Source organism: Halichoerus grypus, chromosome 8, assembly GCF_964656455.1.
Source record: "Halichoerus grypus chromosome 8, mHalGry1.hap1.1, whole genome shotgun sequence".
Lineage (NCBI taxonomy): Eukaryota > Metazoa > Chordata > Mammalia > Carnivora > Phocidae > Halichoerus > Halichoerus grypus.
This window is the reverse complement of record NC_135719.1, coordinates 86,558,254-86,570,365: the sequence shown is the minus strand read 5'-3', so window position 1 is coordinate 86,570,365 and position 12,112 is coordinate 86,558,254. Positions and strand designations below refer to the sequence as shown.

The following is a 12,112-nucleotide window of genomic DNA, read 5'->3' as shown; positions in this document are numbered from 1 at the left end:
AAGTACCATGTCCTTCTTATTTGCATTATTAAACATCATTCTGGAAGCTAATGCGAGAACTCCTAGTTATAGAGTCTGCCTGTGACTTACTCAGACTCAGTTATTTGCATTCATTTAGAGAGTAAATGCATAATGGTTTGGATTTGTTACATCTTCTTTTAGACAGTTTTTGTCTCCAGTTGCTATGATTGTACATGTTCTTATGCTTATGCAGTAGATTATAAATAAATAATGATAAGAAGAAATAAAATCTAGTTACTTCATTTCTGTCCTTCTAGTTTTTATATCATGTAAAAATTTAAACAGTGAAGTAGAGTGGGACCTACTAGGTATAATACTTCTTTTGTTGGGTGAAAAGTTTTAATTCAAACATGAAATATTGTATGGCATTTGAAAAATACCTCTAAAATAGAAATTTATTCTTTATTAATTTTTAATTGCCCTTTGCTATTAATTATAATGTTATTCATTACTGTAACAGATTATAGAGATACAAGTTTTTCTTTTCTTTTTCAAGATAAAATATAGTAATATAATTTAGAAACATTATTCCATTATTTTTCTCCTTTTTCTCTCCTTCATTTTTAAAAAAAAAATATTTCTACTGGCATGATTGTATATAAGTTCAATAAAATAAAATATTCATTTTCTGTGTGTCTTCTATGGCCATTATTAGTTATTTCATTTCATGATTATTACAGTTATTTTTAGCATAGAGAGGAGGTGTTGTTAAAAGAAAAGATCTATTCTGGAGCTCAAATATGCCAGGTTTGCTGCTATTCTAATGTACCTTAGTGTCTCTATTTTGGGGATTTTGTTTTCATCTTCATGATCCCCTCTCTTCAACTATCTTTGGATTTATTTTGAGGTTCTTTTTCTAACTTCTTAAGTGGTGTGTTTACCGCATTAATTCTCAGCCTTTTTCTTTAGTCTCTAGATTTTTAAACAAAATTTTAATGTTGCAACTTAACAAGTATATCTTCAGTGAACGTGGAGAGCTTCAGTAGCCTATGATGACATACTTTTTAAAAATCATTTATAAGTATCAATTTATTCTGTTACATTGTCTTATGTCCACTAATTAGTTGCTGAATGTTTATTGTATACACAGCAATGTACTAGGTGATGTGGTACGTGTGCCACAAAATCCAAGAGGACATAATTCCTACCCTTCAGGATATTATAGTCATTGTTAACAATTAGTGTGTAAAGAATCTTCCTGGCATTGTTCCTTGTCTTCCTGAATGTCACAAAGGGTGTATGGAGATAGGTGCTCAGAAGTATGGGTAATGTGGGCACTGGACCTGAGACTGAATGTGTGCTACTAGAAACTGTATTTGTTTTATCCAACATCAGATAATCTTCCACCAGAGTCCTCAGCTGCATTGCTGACCTTGCCTTGGCTCCAGCTCCTGTTCCTCACATTCCATAAACAAAGGCGGGTGTGTCTAGTTCCCATTGTCATTAACTTCCAATTCCTCTTCTCTTGGGCTTTGAAAGTAAAGTTTGCATGGCTGGTACTCCTGGCAACAGAAGGAAGGGAACAGGGAAGAGAAATGATGTTTAGGGAAAAAAAATCAAAGGAAAGAATGAAAATTCATCACAAAAGGGAAAGGATCCACCCTGCCCCTCAGGTTAGTGATTCAGGGTTGTTGATTTCCACAGATGATGGGAGAAAACACAGATGAGAACAGGGGGCAAGAAGTTTGTGCACATTAGGTTCGGGGTGGGGGAAGGGGGGGAGAGGTTTGTTTGTTTTTGGCAAGAATACTTTATAGGTAGTTTTGGGTACCTCCATGAGGAGGCACATAGTATCTAGTTAACTTTTTTGATGTTATAGCAATTGATGATCATTGCTCAGATTCATATTAGGATGTGACGGTGATATTTTTATTTTATCATTTTTTTCTTCATTTATTAACTGGAATGACTGTATAAACATATAGTACCCTCACCAACTAGTTAGTAATCCTGAATTATAGTTGGTTGGGAAAGGTGGTATACCTGCTTGATCTTTTCCTTTATTTACCAGTTGTGAAAAATGAGTCAGTTCCTTAATATCCTCTGAAGGAGACCAATAAGATTTTCTTAATTGTTTTTGCTTTCTATTAGGAATCTTTAAAAAGTGATGGATTTAAACATATGTCATATGTTTCAATTCATGTCAATCATTATCCTTATTGATGCTCAAATTGTCCAGTCTTTGGCCAGTAGTAGCCTTTTTTTTATATTAGTAGCCTTTTTTTATATTAGCGCTTGAGTCCATCACAGCTAACCCTGATAGACTTTGATAGTAACTTGCCTTTCAGTATGTAAAATGATCTAGGTTCATAATGTATATATCTCTTGACTGATACCTGGAACTAGCTATTTCTCTACATCTTGCAATTAAAGACCAGGGGTTAAGCGTGCACATCGTCACTGTATTGGTCACTATTTTAAGACCTTTCAGTAGGCAGAAATACATATATCCCTGTACATATATAATCATAAGTATAATCACAATTCATAGTCAAGACTGTGGGGATATTACTTAACCTTATTGATCTTATAATTGCATTTTGTTTCCTCTATGTTTAAATCTTAGTTTCTCCAAAACACCTATATAGTTACCCATTTGCTTTATTTCACTATATATACATAGCTGTTGCAGTATAATGATATTGACAGTCACTAACTGAAAACAAATTAATTATATTTTTTTTGCTGTTTATGTTGCCTTTAGAGTAAATCCCACTAGGAACGTTTGGTAAAATTACAAGTTACTTGGAGTAGTTCTTCCTTGTGCGGCTGTGCTATAATTTTTTTTTTAAGACATATATTTATGTATATTTTTTATTTGCCCATAACCATTGAGTAAATGCTTTTGATCAAAATTAAAATGATTTTTTTATTATGTTATGTTAATCACCATACATTACATCATTAGTTTTTGATGTAGTGTTCCATGATTCATTGTTTGCATATAACACCCAGTGCTCCATTCAGTATGTGCCCTCTTTAATGCCCATCACAGGCTAACCCATCCCCCCCACCCCCCGCCCCTCTAGAACCCTGAGTTTGTTTCTCAGAGTCCATAGTCTCTCATGGTTCGTCTCCCCCTCCAATTTCCCCCCCTTCATTCTTTCCCAGGAGGGGAAGAATGTGCTATAATTTGATACATGAATTTTACTTTCAGGACTTCAGGAATTAGGAAATGCTTTTTTGAAACTGATTTTGCTTTAAAATTATTTAAAATATTTAGGTGGGTTCAAAGTCAAATTTGAAATTTATAAAACAAGGCATATTCAGAAATGTTCAGTTTTTAATCCCTGTCCTTTCTATTCTCTTTCCTTCTAGGGACACCTTCATATACTTAACTTTATTGTTTTTATGGTATAAATTTTTATTTTATACAAATTTTATATTACTATGATATTACAATGTAAATTTTATAATATAAATTGTTCATTGCTATATTATATAAATTTTACAATATATATTATATATATATTCATTTCCTTAGATAAACAGTAGCATACTGCACATGCAGTTTTCCACCTTGATATTTTTCACCTTTCTTGGAGATTACACCATAGTAATATAGAAAGATATTCCTCATTACTTTTTAGAGCTGCACAGTACTCTGTTGTGTTGATATACATGACTAATTCCCAATCTGATGGAACTTTTCTTTGTTTCAAGCTTTTTGCTATTGCAAAGAGTGCTGTAATAAACCATCTTTTGTGTATTTTACCAGTATATTTTAGAATAGTTTCCTAGAAGTGGGATTGCTAGGTAAAGGGTAAATATATGAAATTTTGTTAGATATTGCCAATTCGTCTCCTTATGGGTTATGATATTTTGCATTCCAGCTGCAATGTATTAGAATGCATTTCCTAACAGCTTAATCTGTAGGTTATATTGTCAAATTTTTGTATTTTATCCATTCTGATAGGTGAGAAGTGGTCTTGCGATTATAAGAAAGATGGAACATTGTTGAAAGTCACAGATCATTTAGAATTTTGGTGTTTTTCTTTGCTATTATTAGAAGTTAATAATATATTAAGTACATTACTCCTTTGCCTGTGATATGATTGCAATTTTTTTTCCCTCAGCTTGTCTTTTTACTTTGCTTATAGTGTTTTTCCCTTGTGAAAGATTTTTATTTTTTTAAGTAAGCTCTATACCCAGCATGGAGCCCAACACGGGACTTGAACTCACAACCCTGAGATAAAGACCTGAGCTGAGATCAAGAATAGGATGCTTAACTGAGTGAGCCACCCAGGTGACCTTTCTGTGTGAAAAATTCTTAAAATTTAATAGGTTGAGCCATTTTCCCTTTTTTCCTTCTGGATTTTGAATTATAGTTAAGAAAGTTTTCCCCAAACACAAATTATAGAGCACTTAATTTATGTTTCTTCTAGTACTAGTTTTGCTATATTTATTTAATGTAACAACTCTCTGATCCTTTTAGAACCTATCCAAATGTATAATGTAAAAAATTGGTTCGTTTTTATTGTTTTCCATGTGGCTATCCATCTTCTCTCCGCTGATATGAGTTACTGACTTTCTTGGAGCTGAATATTCATACACAGTTGAGTCTACTTGTTCTCTTGCTCTTCTGTCAACCCTGTTTCTGCTCTCTTCTTCTTGGTATTAAAATAGAGACTAGTCCCACACATGAAGGAGGAAGGTGTACTTATTTAATGTTTTCAGAGCTATCAGGAACACAAACATGCATGCAAAGAATTTATGGCCTTTAACTGATAAATTTTCCTGTAAATGTACATCTCTTCCTCCAATGTGTCTTTAACATAGAGAGCATGACCGTTGACCCTATATCTAACTCAGCTATTGAGTTGCTTGGTGTTCCTACATATACCAGTTCCTCAAAGCTGAAGCAGGTTTATTATGCACTCCTGAAAAACATGGTATCTAAAACATATGGTAGAATTTCTTCTTATGGTAAACTGAGTCACTGGTATACATTTAATAATGCAACTATTTTGGTATCTGTTATTAGAGCTTTAAGACTGGTCCTTTGATCCATTTTGTCTTGCAATAAACAACATGCAAGATGCACTATATCTGCAACAAGATTTCCCAAATCACATTGAGTTGAAATATTCCAATTAGCAAGTTGTTTATCAATTCTCTGGACACATGCACATTCAGGTTACTGCTGTATTCTTATGCTTGCCTGTGAATTACTGGAAAGCAACTGTTTTAAACAATGACAGAAGGAAATAAAGAAAGGGAAAAAAATCTCTTGCAACTTTAGGGAAAATGAGTAGAAAAGAACTCTCTGGGGACTTCATTATAAATGGTTAGAACAATTATGCTAAATGGAATTGATATATTTATGTTGTTTTATTCAAGGTTTATCATGTTCTATTATGAAACAATGAAATGCAATTAATAAATTGTCAGTTCATTTTTCTTGTTTTATTTGAAAATGCTTCGGCATATTTTAGCATATCATTTTTAGAGTAGCAAATAACTCTAATGTATAACATTAATAAACGGTGATAGACTTTACTATAAATACTGCATCTGTTGCCAAGAAAAGTTACATACAAAAACAGAGCATTGCAAACAGCAGTTCAGTAATTCTTTTTGTAGTAGAGACATGGGCCTTCTGTATCATTTTAAGTATCTTTGCACTACTTGACCCTCTGCACTTGGAGAATATTGTTTTTTATACATCAACAGTTTGCTGAGTTTAAGGGATTAACACCATATATGTGGTGTTGTGAGAGCCCAGAAAACCAATTGAGCAGTTTTTTTCCCCTTGTGTTTTATTTGAGGGGCAGAGTTAGGATTGAGGAAAAGCTGTGACAAACTTTTCATGTGTGTAATCATAGCCAGATATTGTCACAAAGAACAACTTAAAAAAATCAAGGCAGTGGAATAAAAAACTGAGATAAAACACAAAATAAAAACCACTAGTGGAAAAGTTTGCATAAACTAAATTATTTTGAATTCCAAAAACCTTACTGTTATTTGAAAATAAATATTTGACTAATAAAATATGTAAGAATTCAAAATACATTGTTTTCTAGTATTGTCTGATATATCAAAGCAGATACTAATTTTATTTAACCGGGACTATTTCAGTTATCAAACTTCACTCTGATTTTTCTGTTCCATCTCTTACTCTTTGGTTTCATATTTTCTGCCCTCAAATATACTTCAAAAAAAAAAAAAAAAAAGGAAGCTTTTTAAAACATAAGAAAAAGCAAATGTTTTCATTTGAAATATTTTCCTTTATCGACCATCTAAAATCTTTAATTGGCAGACTTTTACACTGAATGATCAATGTTCACCATCTCCATTTTATTGATATCCAGTATTTTACAACACTTTGGATCTAGTTTTAGCTCCCATCATACCACTGAAACTTCCATGTTGAAGAATTTTTATCACCAGAATAATGTTTGGTCTTTTCTCTGACTGCCTTTCTTTCTTATCCTTCCTTCCTTCCTTCCCTCCTTCCCTCCCTCCCTCCCTTCCTTCCTTCCTTCTTTCCTTCCTTCCTTCCTTTTTAGTTTAAACAACAGATATTTTTTTCTCAAAGTTCTAGAGGCTGAGAGCCTGAGACAGGGTGACAGTATGATCAGGTTCTGGTGAAACATCTCTTTCGGGCTGTAGACTGCCAATTTTTAGTTGTATCCTCACATGGCAGAAAGAGAGTTAACTCTCTGTCCCCTTCTTGTAAGGACACTAATCCCATTTATGAGGGTTATACCCTCAAGATCTAATTATCTCCCAATGGCCCCACCTCCTAATACCATCAAATTGAGGGTTAGATTTCAACATATGAATTATGATATAGTTCATAAGACCCACAAGTCCTTCAATGTCCCATATTATTCTCAACACTTTGATAAAGACTTTACTTACTCTTTCAGCCATCAACCATCTATGAAATTCTATGACAAATGGGGTTCCTACCACACAATTTTGTATTTAATTATATTCTATCCTAAATTGTTCTCAGGGCTTCATCTGTGGATTTTAATAATTCATTAGCTCAATCTTACATCACTGCAGGACTTAGGCACCACTTCTTCGCATCTCTGTTATTTCCGGGGCCCCAGGGGCCATTGTAATATAGTTGGGAAGAAGGCTGCTCCCATTCTTCTGCACTCATCATTTGAGAGTGGTGCATCAAAATGGCCACCACTACTTCGAGAAGGCCCCTCAGCGGGTATTGTACTTGTTCCTGATGTTCTGTTAAGCACGGGGATTTCTACTGATGGATTCTTTGACCTCTTAGTGAGTCAAAACTGTGCAGATCTCTAGGAAATAACAGAAAGGTAAAAATGAGCTTGTTCTCCAACTTTACACTGAATTTAATTACTTGCATCCCATTCTCCCTTCTTCCCCATGAAACTACATGACTTTATGCTCTAGGTCTCATAGAATCTTGCTAGGAAAATCATCTGAAGTTTTTCTGTCTCTAACATCAGTTCTAACCAGAGCTCAAAAATGGTTCCTTCCAGTAATTGATGTTGTATTTTTCTCTTTCCTCTCCCATGAGTTTGTGCACAAAGCACTATCCTTCTCTTACTAGCCCTTCTTTCTTCTTAGACAAAACTACTAAAAGCCCTCATGTAAATTAGCTAATAAAAATAAAGATGGGAGATGAGGAAGGAAGAAAAGTTACAAACCATCTCACAAAATTTCCTCTTGTGTTTATTTTAGAAACCTCACCACACATTTCTATCTTGCTTTCCAATTTAATTGACAAGCTACTTAGGGGTAGGGCCTCTGTTTTCTTTGTTCCTGAAACAGTACCTGAAAGTACCGAACACAATGCTCTGCAAATGGTAGATGTAAAATAAATACTGAATTTATTAACTAGAAATAAAGCCCTGAGAACATTTTCAAGCATCAAGTGGAAAATTTTACCGAATAAGTGAGGATCATCCAACCAAGAGAATTTCATTAATCTATGAAGTTTTTCTATGCATAATTTTGCAAAAGTTGTCTGATAGTCCCTACTGTTAGAGATTCCATTAAGAAAATTTAGCAAATTTAGGGTTTTCAGATTGCCCAAACTAACTAGTCTAACCTTGGTTGAACAATCCTGAAAGTGACTGGCAATTATTTTTTTTCTATATCACTTTCGTGGCAAAAACATACATTTTACTATATTTTGGTAGGTCAGGAGGATATGAGATCATTACACATTAAAACAAAACCTGTTTGAACTCATAAATGACAACAAACCATGTGATTAAAGAATGCAAAGTTGGTGGATGAATTGCAATGACATTTGGATGTTCCAGGGAGTGAGGGGGTCTGAGTCAGAGACTGAGCAACCAGGAATGGAAGCCAAGGGTCAGCAATGGCATTGAAGATTTTGAAGTCTAAATTATTGCAGTGGATTAAGATTTATGAGCATGATGCTATAATCATATAAATAAACCCTATATGTGTGTTTGTATGTGTCTGTGCATAACATGTATATACTTCTCTGATATTCAGAGTAGCTTCATGTTTACTCTGTAGTCCTTCGATCTGTAGATAGGGCATTGGGGTCTAAGGTAGAATAGTATAGTTATAAGGTAGAATAGTATTCCTTAACTTCTTCTATCCTTGTTATTTTTCTAAGATGAAAGATATCATGACCAACTTTTCAAATGATACTCTGTCGTGTAAATTAAAAGGTATGTAAACTAATCTGAACTCTTTTGGAGAGAGGACAACTATTCAAACAAAGTTTGAAGATACCCATTTTATTCTTCTTAAATAAAGGACAATTACCACTTTTAGTGTAATATTTGACCTCTTGTCCATTGTCATTCCAGGCCATAAAAAAAAAACAAACCCAGATTTTAAAGATTGACTACCATCTGTTTTAGTTGGCATGATTAATAAATATCTGCCAGATGCTGCACTAATTCCACATTTTTAGTTTTTATGACAGGTGAATCTTTTTTTTTTTTTTTTAAGCGAGTATATTACATACTTGATACAGCCATCACTCAAGGTGAGGGGTCAGGAGGGAAATAATGATTAATTCCAATCATTACAAAAACTATTTCTCAATTAGATTTGTTAGCATGTTCTATTTAGTGTATACATTTCCATTTGGTCTCTGGTAGATCAGTTTCTGAAAATTGTACTTTTGTTATCTTTTTATGTATTTTAGAGGTATAGGAATCAGAGAGTAAAGCAAGGAATTCCTCATTTGATGTAATTAACTCAGACTACTTCTTTCACTCTCACTTCTTTTCGCCTTAGACTGACCAGCCACACTGACAAGGGTCCCTAACTGTTGGGGTCCTCTGTACTCCATGTGTGTGGGGATGAAGGATAATGCAAGTAGAGAGTATAGGTGGCTGAGTCTCACTAGTACACCAGAGAGGAGTGTTCAATGGATTAGTAAAGGAAATCTTCAATTACCTTATTCCAAAATACAGAACCAAGCAAGAGAAACTGGAAAGATAGGAGCAGGAGCCGTAATCTAAGACAAGTAATTTGGAAGGGTGGTGTGATAAAATCTGAAAAGAGCATTTTCTGAGAATAGATATTTCCTTATGATCAGAGGGAAGTACTTCTATGTAGCTCACCTCTGAGTTCTCCAAAACATTTGACATTACATTTTTTTTTTATACTGAGGCACTGAATAAATGAATTTTTAATGAATGCTTACATCACAAAATGATTAGTGAATTTAGTCCATTTACATTAAAGTAATTATTGATAGGTATATAATTGTTGTCATTTTATTATTTATTGGCTGTTTATTTAATTCCTCTCTGTTTCTTCCTTCTCTTGGTCTCTTCCTTTGTGATTTGATGACTTTCTTTAGTGGTATACTTCCTTTCTTTTTATCTTTTGCATATTTACTATAGATTTTTGCTTTGTATTTACCGTGAGGTTTGCTTATAACAACTTACATCTGTAACAGTCTATTTTAAGTTGATGACATCTTAATTTTGTTCCCATTGTAAAGCTCAATATTTTTACTTCCTCCTGCATGTATTATGATTTTGATATCGCATTTTACTTGTATATCCCTTAGCTAATTATTTTAATCATAGTTACTTTAACTACTTTTATCTTTTAACTTTCATACTAGTTTTACTACTTTTACTACCTTTACTATTTATCTACTACCTTTACTATTTATTTACCTTTCTTTTTTTTTTTTTTTTTTTTTTTTAAAGATTTTATTTATTTGACAGAGAGAGAGATAGCGAGAGCAGGAACACAAGCATGGGGAGTGGGAGAGGGAGAAGCAGGCTTCCCGCCGAGCAGGGAGCCCGATGCGGGACTCGATCCCGGGACGCCGGGATCATGACCTGAGCCGAAGGCAGACGCTTAACGACTGAGCCACCCAGGCGCCCTATTTATTTACCTTTCTAATAAGGTTTATTCTTTGATATGTTTTTTGTTACCAATTAGTACCCTTTCTTCTCAGCTTAATGAAGTCCCTTTAACAGTTCTTGTAAGACCAGTTTAGTGGCGATGACCTCCGTTAGCTTTTGCTTGTTTGGCAAATTCTTTTTCTCTTCTTCAGTTTTGAATGATGACTTTGCCAGGTTAAATATTCTTGGTTTTAAGTTTTTTCCTTTCAGCACTTTGAATATATCGTGTACTCCCTTCTGGCCTACAAAGTCTCTGCTAAAGAATCTGATATTCTTTTTTTTTTTTTTACAAGAGAACAAATCTACACCTTTATTTACTTTTCATTAAATTTAAATCCTTGAGGGGTACAGCATCACACGGATTCTGTGGCCAATGGCTTTAGCAGGAAGGTTGCTTCGGAATTTGGCACGAACCATGCCACTGTTTCCATGAGCACGAGTTACTTTTCCCCAGATTACTCTGGTTTTGTTTGGTTTGCCACCAGGAGTCACTGTGTTGTTCTTTGCTTTGTACACATAAGCACATCTCTTGCCTAGATAGAATTCCGTTTCATCTCGAGCATAAACACCTTCAGTTTTAAGAAGAGCTGTGTGCTCCCTCTGGTTCCGGAGACCCCGCTTATAGCCAGCAAAAATGGTCTTGGACCACAGCCTTCCAGACATTATTTGGCGTTATAGGAGTCCTGTTCCCAGCAGGCCTCCACAGACTCCAAGATGGCGGAAAAAAAGCAAGAATCTGATATTCTTATGGGGATTTCTCTGTAAATAATAATTTGTTTTTCTCTTACTGCTTTTAATATTCTCTCCTTGTCTTTAACTTTTGACATTTTAATTGAAATGTGTCTTCTTGTGGCTCTCTTTGGGTTCATTTTGTTTGGAACTCTCTGGGCTTCCTGGAACTGTTTCCTTCCTCAGGTTAGGGAAGTTTGCGGCCATTATTTCTTCAAACAAGATTTCTGCCTCGTTCTCTCTCTCTTATTCTTATGGGACCCCTATAAAATGAGTGTCAGTCCATTTGATGTCGTCTATAAGCCTTTAAGCTATCTTCACCTTTTCCGTTCTTTTTTCTTTTTGCTGTTCTGATTGGGCGAGTTCCACTGCCTTGCCTTAGAGTTGACTGATCTTTTCTTTTGCTTCATCTAATTTGCTGTTGAACCCATCTAGTATATTTTTCAGTTCAGTTATTGATTCTTTAGCTCTATGAATTATTTGGTACTTTCTTATATTTTCCATCTCTAGGTTGAACTTCCCATTGGTCATCCATTCTTCTCCCTCGTTTGTTAAGCATCCTTACGACCTTTATTTTAAACTCTTTATCGGGTAAATTACTTATCTCCATTTCATGAATGTTTTTTCTGAGGTTTTATCTTGTTCATTCATTTGGAACATATTCCTCTGTTTATTCATTTTGCTAGGCTCTCTGTAGTAGTTTCTGTATGGTAGATGAGACAACCACCTTTCCCAATCTTGAAGGAGGGGCCTCATGTAGGAAAGGAACCTTGTCATTCAACCCAGTCCCAGCTCTTTGTCATCTCTCAAAGTTTTTGTGCTTATTTAAGCAGCCTATTATATTTTGATAACTCTCAGTAGTTTAGAATGTGTCAAGGCCTGTCAGTATTCTTAAGGAGAGAATCTCAGCATTTAATTCAGTTTATTTGGAAGTCAGATCCTCAGGCAGCAGCTTTAAAAGCAAATATAAACAGTCCTCTGGGACTGCAAGTGTTAAGTCCCACTGGCCAGGCAGTCTG

General features: G+C 34.6%; 1 long non-coding RNA gene and 1 pseudogene across 10 annotated transcripts in view; one reads left to right on the top strand and one right to left on the bottom strand.

The window, feature by feature from the left end:
- Positions 1–12,112, top strand: part of LOC118530243 (uncharacterized) — a 449,173-nt gene that overhangs the window by 57,195 nt on the left and 379,866 nt on the right. The window lies entirely within an intron of this gene.
- LOC118530242 (large ribosomal subunit protein eL33 pseudogene) lies at positions 10,658–11,048 on the bottom strand (annotated as a pseudogene).